This window comes from Symphalangus syndactylus, chromosome 8 (genome assembly GCF_028878055.3).
Source record: "Symphalangus syndactylus isolate Jambi chromosome 8, NHGRI_mSymSyn1-v2.1_pri, whole genome shotgun sequence".
Classification (NCBI taxonomy): Eukaryota; Metazoa; Chordata; class Mammalia; order Primates; family Hylobatidae; genus Symphalangus; species Symphalangus syndactylus.
The window spans coordinates 114,664,992-114,680,589 of record NC_072430.2 but is presented as its reverse complement, the minus strand read 5'-3'; the positions used below and the strand labels follow the sequence as shown (position 1 = coordinate 114,680,589).

Genomic DNA, 15,598 nt, shown 5'->3' with positions numbered 1-15,598 from the left:
CTTAACCATTTTTGAGTGTATAGTTGTGTTATTAAATACATTTGTAATGTTATGCATCTGTCAGTATCCATCTCCATAACTCTTTTTACCTTTTAGAACTGAAGCTCTAAACCCATTAAATAATAACTGTCCACTTTCCTCTCTCCTCAACCCCTGGCCACTATGTCTGTCTCTTATGATTTTGACTATTTTAAGTACCTTATATGAGCAGAATCATAAGTTTTTGTCTTTTTGTGGCTAGCTTATTTCACTAGCATAATGTTCTCAAGTTTTGTAAATATTGTAGCATATATTAGAATTTCTTTCCTTTTTAAGACTAATAATTTATTGTATGTATATACCACATTTTGCTTATTCATTCATCCGTTGATGGACGCTTGGGTTGCTTCCAGTTTTTAGCTATTGTGAGTATGCTATGAACATGGATATAAAAATATCTCTTTGAGACCCTGTTTTCAATTATTTGGGGTAAACACCCACAAGTGGAATTGCTGGATCATATGGGAACTTTATTTTTAATTTTTTTGTGGATCTACCATACTGTTTTTCACAGTGGCTATACCAGTTAACATTCCCACCAGCAGTACACAAGGTTCAGATTTCTTCAGATTCTCGCTAACATTTATTTTCTGTTTATTTTATAGTAACCACCCTAATGAATGTGAGATGGTATCTTATTTTAGTTTTGATTTGTATTTGCCTAATGATTAATGATGTTGAACATCATTTCATGTGCTACTGGCTTGGCTTTTGGATATCTTCTTTGGAGAAGTACTTATTCAAGTCCTTTGCCCATTTTTGAATTGGTTTGCTTGCTTGTTTTTTTCTTGTTGCATTTTAATTCTATATATATTGTAGATATTAATTTCTTATCAGATATATGATTTATAAATATTTTTTCCTATTCTATGTGTTGCTTTTTTTTTTTTTTTTTTGAGACAGAGTCTTATTCTGTCACCCAGGCTGGAGTGCAGTAGTGTGATCACTGCTCACTGCAGCCTTGACCTCCCGGGCTCAAGCAATCCTTCCACCTCAGACTCCCAAGTAGCTGAGACTAGAGGCTTGTGCCACCATGCCTGGCTAAGTTTTTTGATTTTTTGTAGAGATGGGATCTCCCTCTATTGCCCAGGCTGGTCTCGAACTCCTAGACTTAAACGATCCCCTGACCTCAGCCTCTCAAAAAGTGCTGGTATGGCAAATGTGAGCCCCAGTGCTCAGCCTCGTTCATTGCATTTTTACTCTGTTGATATTATCTTTTCCTGCCCAAATTTTCAAAATTTTTCTGAAGTCCCATTTGTCTACTTTTTCTTTTATTACCTGTGCCTTTGGTGTCATGTCTAAGAAATCATTGCTAAATCTAATGTCATGAAGCACTTACCCTATATTTCTTCTTAGAGTTTTATAGTTTTAGGTTTTACATTGAGGGCTTTGATCTGTTTTGTGTTAATTTTTGTGTATGGTGTTAGGTAAGGGTCCAGTTTCATTTGTTTTCATTCAGATATTCAGTTTTACCTGGTTGAAAAGACTGTTTTTCCATTGAATGGCCTTGGAACCTTTGTCAAAAAACATTTGACCATATATGTTAGGGTTTATTTCTGGGTTCTCTATTCTATCCCATTGGAATATAGGTCTGTCTTTATGCCAGTACCACATTGGGTTTTTTTGTTTTTGTTTTTTAATTTCTTTTCTTCTTTTTTTTAAAAAGAGACAGCGTTTCACTATATTCAAGACCAGGCTGGTTTTGAACTCCTGGGCTCAAGCCATCCTCTCACCTCGGCCTCCCAAAGTGCTAGGATTATAGGCATGAGCCACTATGCCTGGTCAGTATCACATTATTTTGATTTCTGTAGTTTTGTGGTAATTTTTGAAATCGGGACGTGAGTCTTCCAGATTTGTTATTTATTTATATATATTTTTGAGACAGAGTCTCAGTATGTTGCTAAGGCTGGAGTGCAATGGCATGATATCAGCTCACTGCATCCTCCACCTTCCAGGCTCAAGTGATTCTCATGCCTCAGCCTCCTGAGTAGCTGGGATTACAGGCATGTGCCACCATGCCCAGCTAATATTTTTGTATTTTTATTAGAGACGGGATTTCGCCATGTTGGCCAGGTTAGTCTTGAACTCCTGGCCTCAAAGTGATCTGTCTGCCTCGGCTTCCCAAAATGCTGCGATTACAGGTGTGAGCCACCGAGCCCAACTCTAGATTTGTGGGTTTTTTTTTTTTTTTTTTTTTTTTTTTAGAGATTGTGTTGGCTTTGAGGTCTCATGAGATTTTGTATGACCTTTAGGATAAATTTTTTTCTGTCTATAAAAAGAGTTGTGGCGATTTAGATAGGGATGCACTGAAACTCTAGATTGCTTTGAGTAGTTTTGATATCTTAATAATATTAAGTCTTCCAATCCATGAATATGAGATTTGTTTCCATTTATTTATATCTTCTTTAATTTCTTTCAGCAATGTTTTGTAGTTTGTACAAGTCTATCAACTCCTTGGTTATCTATCTATTATATTCTGAAGTGTTTTTTATTCTTTTTGGTGCTGTTGTAAGTGGAATTGTTTTTGTGACTTTCTTTGCAGATTGTTCATTGTTGGTATGTAAAAAACGCACCTGACTTCTGTGTGATCTTGCTACTCTGCTGAATTTATTAATTTGAACATATTTTTGAAGGAATTTTTAGTGTTTTCTACATATAAGATTATGTCATCTTAAAACAAATCATTTAACTTCTTTTACAATTCGGATGCCATTTATTTCTTTTTCTTGCTTAATTGCTTTGTCTAGGACTTGGCAATACTGTGTTGAATAGAAATGGTGAAAGTGAGCGTTGTTCCTGATCTTAAGAGGAGAAATGGTTCAGTCTTTAACCCTTGAGTGTGATTTTCAGGGGGTTTTCATATGTGGCTTTTATTATGTTTAGGTAGTTTTCTTCGATTCCTACCTTGCTGACTGTTTTTATCATGAAAAGATGTACAATTTTTTCAAATGCCTTTTCTTCAATTAAAATGATGATAGGGTTTTCTTTCTCCTTCATTCTGTTAATGTTGTGTATTACATTTATCAGTTTTAATACTGAACCATCCTTTCATTCTAAGAATAAATCTCACTTGGAATAAATCTCACTCGGTCATGGATTGTAATCCTGTTAATATAGTGATGAATTTGGCTTGCTAATTTTTGGTTGATCGCTTCTGTATCAGTATTTACAAGGGATATTGATCTGTAGTTTATTTTCTTATAATGTCTTTGCCTGGCTTTGGCATCAGGATAATGCTGGCCTCACAGAATGAATTAAGAAGTGTTCCTTCCTCTTTGATTTTTTGGAAAAGTTTGAGGATTGCTATTTGGTCTTCTTTAAAAATTTAGTAGAATTCAGCATTGAAGTCATCAGATTCAGGGCTTTACTTTGTCAAGAGATTTTTGATTACTAATTTAATTTCCCTACTAGTTATATAGGCCTATTCAAATTTTCTTTTCTTTTCTTTTCTTTTCTTTTCTTTTCTTTTCTTTTCTTTTCTTTTCTTTTCTTTTCTTTTCTTTTCTTTTGAGTTGGAGTTTTGCTCTTGTTGCCCAGGCTAGAGTGCCATGGCACGATCTTGTCTCACTGCAACCTCTGCCTCCTGGGTTCAAGCGATTCTCCTGCCTCAGCCCCCTGAGTAGCTGGGATTACAGGCACCCACCACCGCATCCAGCTAATTTTGTATTTTGTATTTTAGTAGAGATGGGGTTTCACCATGTTGTCCAGGCTGGTCTCAAACTCCTGACCTCAGGTGTTCCACTTGCCTTGGCCTCCCTAAGTGCTGGGATTACAGGTGTGAGCCACCACACCCTGCCCAAATTTTCTATTTCTTTGAGATTTAGTCTTCTTAAGTTGTGTTGTGTTTCTAGGAATTTGTTCATGTAATCTAGGTTATTTAATTTGTTGGTATAGTATTATTAATAATACTCTCTTGTCATCCATTTTATTTCTTTAGATTCAGCAATAACATCCCCAGCTTTATTTCTGATTTTAGTATTTTGAGTCTTTTTTCTTTGTTTTCTTAGTTCATCTAGCTAAAGGTTTGTTGATTTTGTTGATGCTTTCAAAGAATCCACTTTTAGTTTCGATAATTTTTCTAGTTTTTCTATCCTCATATTTTAGCTCTACTCTAATCTTTATTATTTCCTTTCTTCTACTAGCTTTTGGTTTAAATTGTTCTTCTTTTTCTAGTTTCTTAATTTGTAAAATTAGGTTGTTAATTCGAGATCTTTTTTGTTTTTTTTAAATGTCAAGAGTTTATAACTATAAACTCCCCCTTTAGCTCTGCCTTCACTGCATCTTATAAATTTTGGTATGTTTTGTTTTCATTTTCATTTATTTCTAACTGTTTTCTAAGTTTTCTTGTAATTTCTACTTTGATCTATTGGTTGTTTTAAAGTGTGTTAATTTACACAAATTTGTGCATTTTCCAGTTTTCTGTTAATGATTTCTCACTTCATTTCATTGTGGTTGGAAAAGATACTTTTTATATCTTTCTTTTTATATCTGTTGAGATATAATACTTGGCCTAACATATGGTCCATCTGGGAAAACGCTCCACGTACACTTGAGAAAAATTTGTATGTGGTTGTTGTTGGGTAGAATGTTCTTTAGATATCTGTTAAATCTATTTGGTTTATTGTATAATTTGTCTGTTTCCCTACTTATCTTCCATCTAGTTGTTGTGTCCTTTAACAAGAGTGAGTTATAGAAGTATCCAACTATTATTGTAGAATTATTGATTTTTCTTTACAATTCTATCAGTTTTTGCTTCATATGTTTTGATTGTCTCTTATTAGATGTGTAAATGTTGCCTGATGCATTAGAAAACAATACTATGACCCTGAGTTTTTTGAAAGAAGAAAAGCTTTATATTGCAAGTTGACTGACAAGGAGACTGGAGGGTCAAGCTCCAATACTGTCTCCTTGTGCTGTTTTTTTAACTTAAAAAATATTTTTGTGGGTACATAGTGGATGTATATATTTATGGGGTACGTGAGATATTTTGACACAGGAATACAATGCATAATAATCAGATCAGGGTAAATGGGATATCCATCATCTCTAACACTTATTCTTTCTTTGTGTTATAAACTGTCCAATTATACTCTTAATTATTTTTAAATGTACAATAAGTTATTGTTGACTGTAGTCACCCTGTTGTGCTATCAAATACTAGATCTTATTTATTCTCTTTAATTATATTTTTGTACCCATTAGCCATCCCCATTCTCTCCCACCCTTCCCACCCTCTAGTAATCATCATTCTACTATCTCCATGAGTTCCATTGTTTTAATTTTTTAAGCTCCTACAAATAAGTGAGAACATGCACAATTTGTCTTTCTGTGCCTGGCTTATTTTACTTAACATAATGACCTTCAGTTCCATCCATGTTGTTGCAAATGACAGGATCTCATTCTTTTTTATCACTGAATAGTACTCCATTGTGTATATGTACAACATTTTCTTTATCCATTTGTCTGTTGATGGACGCTTAGGTTGCTTTCAAGTCTTGGTTATTGTGAATAGTGCTGCCATAAACATAAGGGTGCAGATACCTGTTCAATATACCGATATCCTTTCTTTGGGTATATACCTAGGAGTAAGATTGGATCATAGGGTAGTTCTAGTTTTAGTTTTTCAAGGAACCTCCAAGGTTTTCTCTCAAGTGGTTGGGAATATACATTCCCACCACCAGTGTGGTTCCTTTTTCTCTACAACTTTGCTGGCATGTTTTATTCCCTGACCTTTGGATAAAGGCTATTTTAACTGGGTTGAGATGATAGCTCATTGTAGTTTTGATTTGCATTTCTCTGATGATAAACAATGTTGAGCACATTTTCATATACCTGTTTTCCATTTGTATGTCTTCTTTTGGGAAAGGTCTATTTATATGTTTTGCCTATTTTTCAATCAGATTATTAGATTTTTTTTTCTATTGAGTTGTTTGAGCTCCTTATGTATTCTGGTTATTAATCCCTTGTCAGACAGATAGTTTGCAAATATTTTTGTCCATTCTGTGGGTTGTGTCTTCACTTTGTTGATTATTTATTTTGCTATGCAGAGGCTTTTTAACATGATGTGTTAACATGTATTAACTTGATTTGTCCATTTTTTCTTTGGTTGCCTGTGCTTGTGGGGTATTACTTAAGAAATCTTTGCCCAGTCCAATGTCCTGGAGAGTTTTTCCAATGTTTTCTTTTAGTAGTTTCATAGTTTGAGGTCTTAGATTTAAGTCTTTAATATATTTTGATTTGATTTTTGTATACAGCAAGAAATGGAGGTCTAGTTTTATTCTTCTGCATATGGATAGACAGTCTTTCCAGCACCATTTACTGGAGAATGTTTTTTCCCCAAGTTCTTGGCAACTTTGTTGAAAATGAGTTAACTGTATATGTATGGATTTGTTTCTGGGTGCTCTGTTCTGTTTTATTGGTCTGTGTGTCTGTTTTTATGCCAGTACTGTGCCGTTTTGATTAATATAGCTCTGTAGTATAATTTGAAGTCAGTTAATGTGATTCTTCCAATTTTGTTCTTTATGCTCAGGACAGCTTTAGCTATTCTGGGTCTTTTGTGCTTCCATATAAATTTTAGGGTTGTTTTTTCTATTTATATGAAGAATGTCAGTGGTACTTTGATAGAGATTGCATTGAATCTGTAGATTTTGTTGGGTACTATGGATATTTTAACAATATTCTTCTAATTCATGAAAATGGAATATCTCCTTTTTGTGTGTATCCTCTTCAGTTTATTTCATCAATGTTTTATAGGTTTCATAGTTGAGATCTTTCAATTCTTTGATTAAGTTAATTCCTAGGTATTCTCTTTTATTTGTATCTACTGTAAATGAGTTTACTTTCTTGATTTCTTCTCTAGATTGTATGCTGTTGGCATGTAGAAATGCTACTGATTTTTGTATGTTGATTTTGTATCCTGCAACTTACTGAATTTATTTATCAGTTTTAATAGTTTTTTAGTGGAGTCTGTAGATTTTTCCAAACAAGATCATATCACATACAAACAAGGATAATTTGACTTCTTCCTTTCCAATGTGGATGCCCTTTGTTTCTTTTTCTTTTTTAAAAAATTTGCCCTCCAAAAAGTTTTATTTCTTCTTCTTTTTAAACTTCTATTTTAAGTTCAGGGGTACAAGTGCGGGTGTGTTACATGGGTAAACTTGTGTCTTAGGGGTTTGTTGTTCAGATTATTTCATCAGCCAGGTATTAAGCCTAGTACCCATTAGTTGTTCTTCCTGATCCTCTCCCTCCTCGCACCCTCCGTTCTCCAAAAGGCCCCAGTGTGTGTTATTCCCCTCTATGTGTTCATGTTCTCTCATCATTTAGCTCCCACTTATAAGTGAGAACATGCGATATTTGGTTTTCTGTTCCTGAGTTAGTTTGCTAAGGATAATGGCCTCCAGCTTCATTCATGTCTCTGCAAAGGACATGATCTCATTGTTTTTTATGGCTGCATAGTATTCCATGGTGTATGTGTACCACATTTGCTTTGTGCAGTCTACCATTGATGGGCATTCGGGTTGATTCTATGCCTTTGCTATTGTGCATAGTGCTGCAATAAACATACACATGTGTGTATCTTTATAATAGAATGATATATATTCCTTTGGGTATATACTCAGTAATGGGATTGCTGGGTCAAATGGTATATCTGTCTTTAGGTCTTTGAGGAATTGCCACACTGTCTTCCACAATGGCTGAACTAATTTCACTCTCACCAGTGGTGTAAAAGCATTCCTTTTTCTCCACAACCTTGCCAACATCTGTTATTTTTTGACTTTTTAATAGTAGCCATCTGACTGGAGTTAGATGGCATCTCACTGTGGTTTTGATTTGCATTTCTTTAATGATCAATGATGTTGAGCTTTTTTTCATGTGATTGTTGGGCGCATATATGTCTTCTGTCGAAAAGTGTCTTTTCACATCCTTTGCCCACTTTTTTATGGGGTTGTTTGTTTATTTCTTGTAAATTTGTTTAAGTTCCTTTTAGATGCTGAATATAGACCTTTGTCAGATGCATAGTTTGCAAAAATTTTCTCCCATTCTTTAGATTGTCTGTTTACTCTGTTGATAGTTTCTTTCTCTGTGCAGAAACTCTCTAGTTTAGTTAGTTTACGTTTGTCAATTTTTGCTTTTGTTGCAGTTGCTTTTGGCATCTTTTGGCTTTTGTTGCAGTTGCTTTTGGCATGAAATCTTTGCCTGTGCCTATGTCCTGGATGGTATTGCTTAGGTTGTCTTCCAGCATTTTTATAATTTTGGGTTTTACATTTAAGGCTTTAATCCATCCTGAATTAATTTTTGTATGTGGTGTAAGGAGGGGGTCCAGTTTCAATCTTTGCATATGGCTAGCTAGTTATCCCAGCACCACTTTTTTATTTTTATTTTTTTCTTTGGAGATGGAGTCTCACCCTATCACCCAAGCTGGAGTACAGTGGCGTGATCTCAGCTCACTGCAACCTCCGCCTCCCGGCTTCAAGCAATTCTTTTGCCTCAGCCTCCTGTGTAGCTGGGACTACAGGTGCATGCCACCATGCCTGGCTAATTTTTTTTGTATTTTAGTAGAGATGGGGTTTCACTGTGTTGCCCTGGCTGGTCTCGAACTCCTGAGCTGAGGCAATCCACCTGCCTGAGCCTCCCATGGTGCTAGGATTACAGGTGTGAGCCACTGTGCCTGGCCAGCACCACTTACTGAATAGGAATTCTTTCCCCATTGCTAATTTCTTTCAGGTTTGTTGAAGATCAGACAGTTGTAGGTGTGTGGTCTCATTTCTGGGTTCTCTTTTCTGTTCTATTGGTCTATGTGTCTGTTCTTGTTCGAGTACCATGCTGTTTTGGTTACAATAGCCCTGTAGTATAGTTTGAAGTTGGGTAGCCTGATGCCTTCTGCCTTGTTCTTTTTGCTTAGCATTGCCTTGGCTATTCAGGGATGCCTTCTGTTTCTTTCTCTTGTCTGATTGCTCTACCTACAACTTTCCAGTATTATATTGAATGATAGTGGTAAAAGTGGGCATCCTTGTTATGTTCTAGGTTTCAGTTTTCTCTCCCATTCATTAAGATACTAGCTGTGGGTCTGTCATATATGGCTTTTATTGTGTTGAGGTGAATTCCTTTATACCCAATTTATTGAAGGTTTTTATCATGAAGGATGTTGAATTTTATTATCACCTTTTCAGTATCAATTGAAATGACCATATGGATTTTGTCCTTCTTTCTGTTGATATAATCTACCAGATTGATTAATTTGCATATGTTGAACCATCTTTGCATCCCTGGAATGCATCCTACTTGATTATGACAAATGATATTTTTAATGTGTTGTTACTTGATTTGCTAATTTTTTGTTAAGGACTTCTGCATCAATGTAATCAGGGATATTTGCCTATAGTTTTCTCTTTTTTAAAAATGTGGTTTTGGCTAGTTTTAATATCAGAGTAATACTGTCCTTGTAGAATGGTTTGAAAGTATTTCCTTCCCTTCTATTTTTCAGACTAGTTAGAGAAGGATTGATACTACTTCTTCTTTAAGTGTTTGGTAAAATTAAGCAGTGAAGCCACTGGGTTCTGGGCTTTTCTTTTTTTTCCTTTTTTTTTTGAGACGGAGCCTCGCTCTGTCACCAGACTGGAGTGCAGTGGTGCGATCTTGGCTCACTGCAACCTCCGCCTCCCAGGTTCAAGAGATTCTCCTGCCTCAGCCTCCTGAGTAGCTGTGACTACAGGTGCACGCCACCATGCCCAGCTAAGTTTTGTATTTTTAGTAGAGACAGGGTTTCACCATGTTAGGGTTTCACCATGTTGGCCAGGATGGTCTCGATCTCGACCTCATGATCTGCCTGCCTCATCCTCCCTAAGTGTTGGGATTACAGGCATGAGCCACCACACCCGGCTCTGGGCTTTTCTTTAATAGAGGACTTTTTTTTTTTTTTTCTCTTGAGACAGGGTCTTACTCTGTTGCCCAACCTGGAGTGGAGTGGCACAATTTCGACTCGCTGCAGCCTCAACCTCCTGGGCTCAAGCAGTCCTTCCACCTCAGCCTCCTTAGTAACTGGGACCACAGCCACACACCACCACATGTGGCTAAGTTTTATATTTTCTGTAGATACAGGGGTTTTACCATGTACCCAGGCTGGACTGAAACTCCTGAGCTCAAGCAGTCTGCCTGCCCTGGCCTTCCAAAGTGCTGGGATTACAGGTATGAGCCACCATGCTTGGTATAATGGAAGACTTATTAGTGATTTAATCTCCTTACTCATTTTTGGTTTGTTAAAATTTTCTATTTTTTCTTCTGTTTTTTTTTTTTTTTTTTGAGATGGAGTTTCTTGTTGCCCAGGCTGGAGTGCAATGCTGTGATGTGAGCTCACAGTGCAACCTCCGCCTCCTGGTTCAAGCAATTCTCCTGCCTCAGACTCCCGAGTAGCTAGGATTACTGGCATGTACCACCATGCCTGGCTAATTTTGTATTTTTAGTAGAGACAGGGTTTCTCCATGTTGGTCAGGCTGGTCTTGAACTCCTGACCTCAAGTGATCCACCCACCTCAGCCTTCCAAAGTGCTGGGATTATAGGTGTAAGCCACCGCCCCCGCCCCCCCGCCTTTTTTTTTGAGATGGAGTTTTGCTTTCGTTGCCCAGGCTGGAGTACAATGGCGTGATCTCACCTCACTGTAACCTCTGCCTCCCAGGTTCAAGTGATTCTCCTGTCTCAGCCTCCTGAATAGCTGGGATTACAGGTATGCGCCACCACACCTGGCTAATTTTTTTGTATTTTTGGTAGAGACGGGGTTTCTCCATGTTGATCAGGCTAGTCTCAAACTCCCAACCTCAGGTGATCCACCTGTCTTGGCCTCCCAAAGTACTGGGATTACAGGCATGAGCCATCGTGCCTGACCAAAATTTTCTATTTTTTCATAATGCAATCTTGCTAGGCTGTATGAATCAAGAGATTTGTTTATTGATTTTAGATTGTTCAACTTGTTGGTTTATACTTTTTCATAATAGTATTTTATAATCCTTTTTATTTCTGTTGTATCCGTTTTAATGTCTCCTTTTTTATTTGCAATTTTTTTTGAATCTTCCCTGTTTTTTTCTTAGTCTAGTGAAAAGTTCATCTTGAAGGATATATTTGCTAGGTATACTATTCTAGGATAAAAGTTTTTTTCTTTCAGCACTTTAAATATGTCATGCCACTCACTCCTGACCTGTAAGGTTTCCCACTGAGAAGTCTGCTACCAGACATATTGGAGCTCTTTTGTATGTTGTTTCTTTTCTCTTGCTGCTTTTTGAATCCTTTCTTTATTCCTTCCCTTTGGGTGTTTGATTATTAAATGTCTTGAGGTAGTTTTCTTTGGATTAAATTTTCTTGGTGCCCTATAACCTTCTTGTACTTGAATATTGGCATCTTACTCTAGATTTGGGAAGTTCTCTGTTATTATCCATTTGAATATACTTTCTACACCGATCTCTTTTCTCTTCCTCATCTTTAAGGCCAGTATCTTACTTAGGTTTGCCCTTTTGAGGCTATTTTTTTGATCTGGTAGGTGTGCTTTATTACTTTTTATTCTTTTTTCCTTTGTCTCTTCTGAGGTATATTTTCACATAGCCTGTCTTCAAGCTCACTAATTTTCTTCTTTTTGATTAATCCTGCTGTTAAGAGACTCTATCTAGTACATTCTTCAGAATGTCAATTGCATTTTTCAGCTCCAGAATTTCTGCTTGTTTCTTTTTAACTGTTTCAGTTTCTTTGTTAAATTTATCTGATAGGATTCTGAATTCCTTATTGTGTTACCTTAGATTTCATCGAGCTTTCTCAAAACAGCTATTTTCAGTTCTCTGTCTGAAAGGGCACATCCCCGTCTCTCTGGCATTGGTCTTTGGTGCCCTATTTAGTCCATTTGGTGAGGCCATGTGTTCCTGGGTGTTCTTTATATGTTCTTTATACTCATAGATGTTCGTCTGTGTCTGGACTTGAAAAGTTAGTTATTTATTAGTCTTTGCACCTGCACTAATTTGTACCAGTCCTTCTTGAGAATGCTTTCTAGATATTGAAACACCCTTGGGTGTTGTGATCTAAGTCATTGGTCACTGCAGTCATATCCCCAACTTTAGTAACACTGCATCTTTTGTAGACTCGTAGAGGTACTACCTCAGTAGTCTCGGGTAAGATCCAAAAGCCTTCTCTGGATTACCAGTCAGAGACTCCTGTTCTCTTCCCTTACTTTCCCCCAGGGAAACATAGTCTCACCCTCTGTACTGAGCTGCTTGGAGCTAGGAGAGGCGTGACACAAGGACCACTGGGACTGCACAGGGTCAGATCCGAAGACAGCACAGCACTGGTCTCACCTAAGGCCCGCAGTGACCACTACCTGGCTATCGTCTGTGTCTCCTCAAGGCCCAAAGGTTCTTATCATCAGCAGGTGGCCAATCCACCCAGGCTTATGTCCTTCCCTTAAGGATGGCAAGTTTTCTCCCCAGTCCCGGGTGGGTCTAGAGATGCCATCTTGGGACTCCACCTGGTGCTGTATTCTACTGCAGCTGAACTGGTACCCAAGTCACAAGACAAAGTCCTCCCTACCCTTCCTTTCTCTTTCCTCAAGGAGAGCAGTCCCTTCCTGTGGCCACCACTGCCCCAGGGCCACAGCAAGTACTGCCTGTCTACGGTCAATGTTTACTAAAGGCCCAAGGCTTCTTCAGTCAGCTTTTGGTGAATGCTGCCAGTCCTGAGTCTCTCCCTTCAGGACAGTGGGCTCCCCTCTGGACCAGGGTAGGTCCAGAAATGCTTGGTGCTTTACCCCATTGTGGCCAAGCTGGTAACCAACCTGACTTTTAGCTCTTATAAAGATGCTGTTTTATGTGGACAGTGTTCAATCTGGTATTCCTATGTTGGGAGGTAGTGGGGGTACAATTGCTGGAGACTTCTATTCAGCCATCTTCTGCCTCCCCTCTCTCATGCTATTTTTATGGTAACATTTTTATTAGAATAGATTTGGGGGTAGATATTGGGATTAACAGGCGATTGGTAGAAGGAAAGGAAAGTTTTGGAAAGTTCTTGGGCGTGTGCAGTTATTGCTTCATGCTAACTCATGGATTGCATGTGCAAATTCAGGGGGAGTTAATATGAAACATGCAGTGGAAATTTAGGCTGTGATGTCAGTAAGGTCATCTGTGCAAACTTCTGTCAGCCATTTTGGTTTTAACTGATTTTTGCCAGTTTACTCTTGTTCTCACAAGGTTAGAGAGTTTTGGCATCTCAGTGGGTTATGTCTTTAATTATCTGCTATCCTACAAACTCAAGAATTTTTGCTAGTTACTGACTTCTTACTCCTTGGGTTATAGTTTGAGTTTCAGTATCTCAACAAGTTGTTTCTTTTCTTATCTGTTATCCTATAAACATAGGAATTTAGACTGGTTTTCTTAACTCTTTGTGGCATGGTTTCATAAATTTTATAATTGTTATATCTTGTTATACTGAGTCTTATTAATATATAATGTCCTTATCTCTTGTAACCTTTTTTTAATTTAAAATCTGTTTTGTCTGATATTGTATATAATTTTTAAAAATCCTTCCACTTTCAACTTATTTGTGTCATTGGACTTAAGTTGAATCTCTTGTAGACAGTATAGAGTTGGATTCTGTGTTTTTATCCATTCTAATTTCTGTGTTTTGGGGAGTTTAATCCATTTACACTTAACGTAATTACTAAGAAGGATAGACTTACTTCTGTCATTTTGCTGTTTTCTATATATCTTTTACCTTTTTTTGTTTTTCATTTCCTGCACTACTGTCTTCTGTTATGTTTATATTTTTTTGACACTGAAATGTTTAAATTTCTTTCTCATTTCGTTTTGTATATATTCTGTAGATATTTTCTTTGTGGTTGCCCATAGGGATTACATTTAACCTCATAAAGTTATTACATTATAATTTGAATTTATTCCAGTTTAACTTTAGTAACATATAAAAACTCATTTCCTTTACAGCTTTGTTCCCACCCCTTTCGGTTGTTGATGTCACAAAATTATATCCTTATACTAATGTGTCCCAAAGCATACATTAATAATTGTTTTAAATATATTAGTTTCTTAAATTATGTAGAAAACAAAATGTGGAGCTACAAACCAAAGTTACCACAAGTCTAGCTTTGGAACTAATGTATTTTTTAATGTACTAGTTATTTAAATCATGTAGAAAGCAAGAAGTTACAAACTAGTGTTACAATAATACTAGCTGTTATAATTATGCGTGTATTTAACTTCATTGAGATTTTTCTTTCATCATACAGCTTTAAGTTACTATCTAGGTCTTTCATTTCACCTTGCACGACTTCTTTGAGTATTTTCTGCAGAGTAGGTCTAGTGGTAAATGACTCCCTCAGCTTTTGTTTACTTAAGAGTGTCTTAATTTTTTTTACCTTTGAAGGACAATTTTCCTGAATAGAATAGGATTTTAGGTTGGCCAGGGTTTTTTTTATTGTTGTTGTTGTTATTTTGTTTTGTTTTGTTTTGTTTGTTTTTTTGCTTTGAATATGTTGACCTAACTGCCTTTGGACCTCCAAAGTTTATCATAAGAGGCTACTGATAGTATTACGGAGGATCCCTTGCATGTGCTTCTTTCTTGCCGCTTTCAAGATTCTTTCTTTTTGTCATTCAGTAGTTTGATTATAATGTGTTTCTTTGTAGTACTCTTTGGATTCATCTTATTTGGAGCTCATTCAACTTTTGATATTTGTAATCATGTCTTTCATCATATTTGGGAAGTTTTTAGCCATTATTTCTTCAAATATTCTCTCTGCCTGTCTTTCTCTTCTTTTTCTGGAACTCCCACATTTATATGTTGGGCCACTTAATAGTGTTCCACGTGTCCCTTAGACTTTGTTCACTTTCCTTTAATCTGTTTTCTTTTTATGCTTTGCACTTGATTATTTTTACTGTCCTGGCTTCAAGTTCATTGATGTTTTTCCTGCCTGTTCACATTTGCCTTTGAATACCTCTAGTGAATTCTTCATTTCAGTTATTATACTTTTCAGCTCTAGAATTTCTGTTTGGTTTCTTTTCAGGTTTTCTGTCTCCATATTGATGTTTGCATTTTGTTCATAACATCTTTTTCTTTTTCACATCATTTTTTTAGCCTTTTGAGCATCTTTAAGACAGTTGTTTTAAAGTCTTTGTCTAATATATCTTCCATCCTGTTTTCAGGGACAGTTTCTGTTTATTTTTTTTTTTCCTTTGAATGCTCCATTTTTCCTGTTTCATTGTATGCTTTTTGTTTTTTTGTTGTTGTTTTTGGAAACTGGACATTTGACTCTAATAACGGGAATCAGATTCTTTCCCTTTCTGCAGGACTTTTAAAATCATTTTTGTTTATTATTTTGTTTTTCTCTATTGTTGTAGGTTGTCGGTGTGGCAAGAATAAGCCTGAAGTGTATAGTTAAAATCTTATTTTTTCTGAGCCTGCACCTTTTCTTGGAAATGCCCAGTTGCTTTCTAATTTTCCCCATTGATGCAATTGTTTTAAAATGCCCTGCTTTTAATGTCTGGCTCCCAAAAGGGGAAAAGAGAAAAATGAAGAG

At 36.5% G+C, this 15,598-nt stretch overlaps 1 protein-coding gene across 1 annotated transcript in view; it reads left to right on the top strand.

Moving 5' to 3' along the window:
- The window catches only part of KANSL1L (KAT8 regulatory NSL complex subunit 1 like), a 157,646-nt gene that overhangs the window by 48,713 nt on the left and 93,335 nt on the right, over positions 1-15,598 (top strand).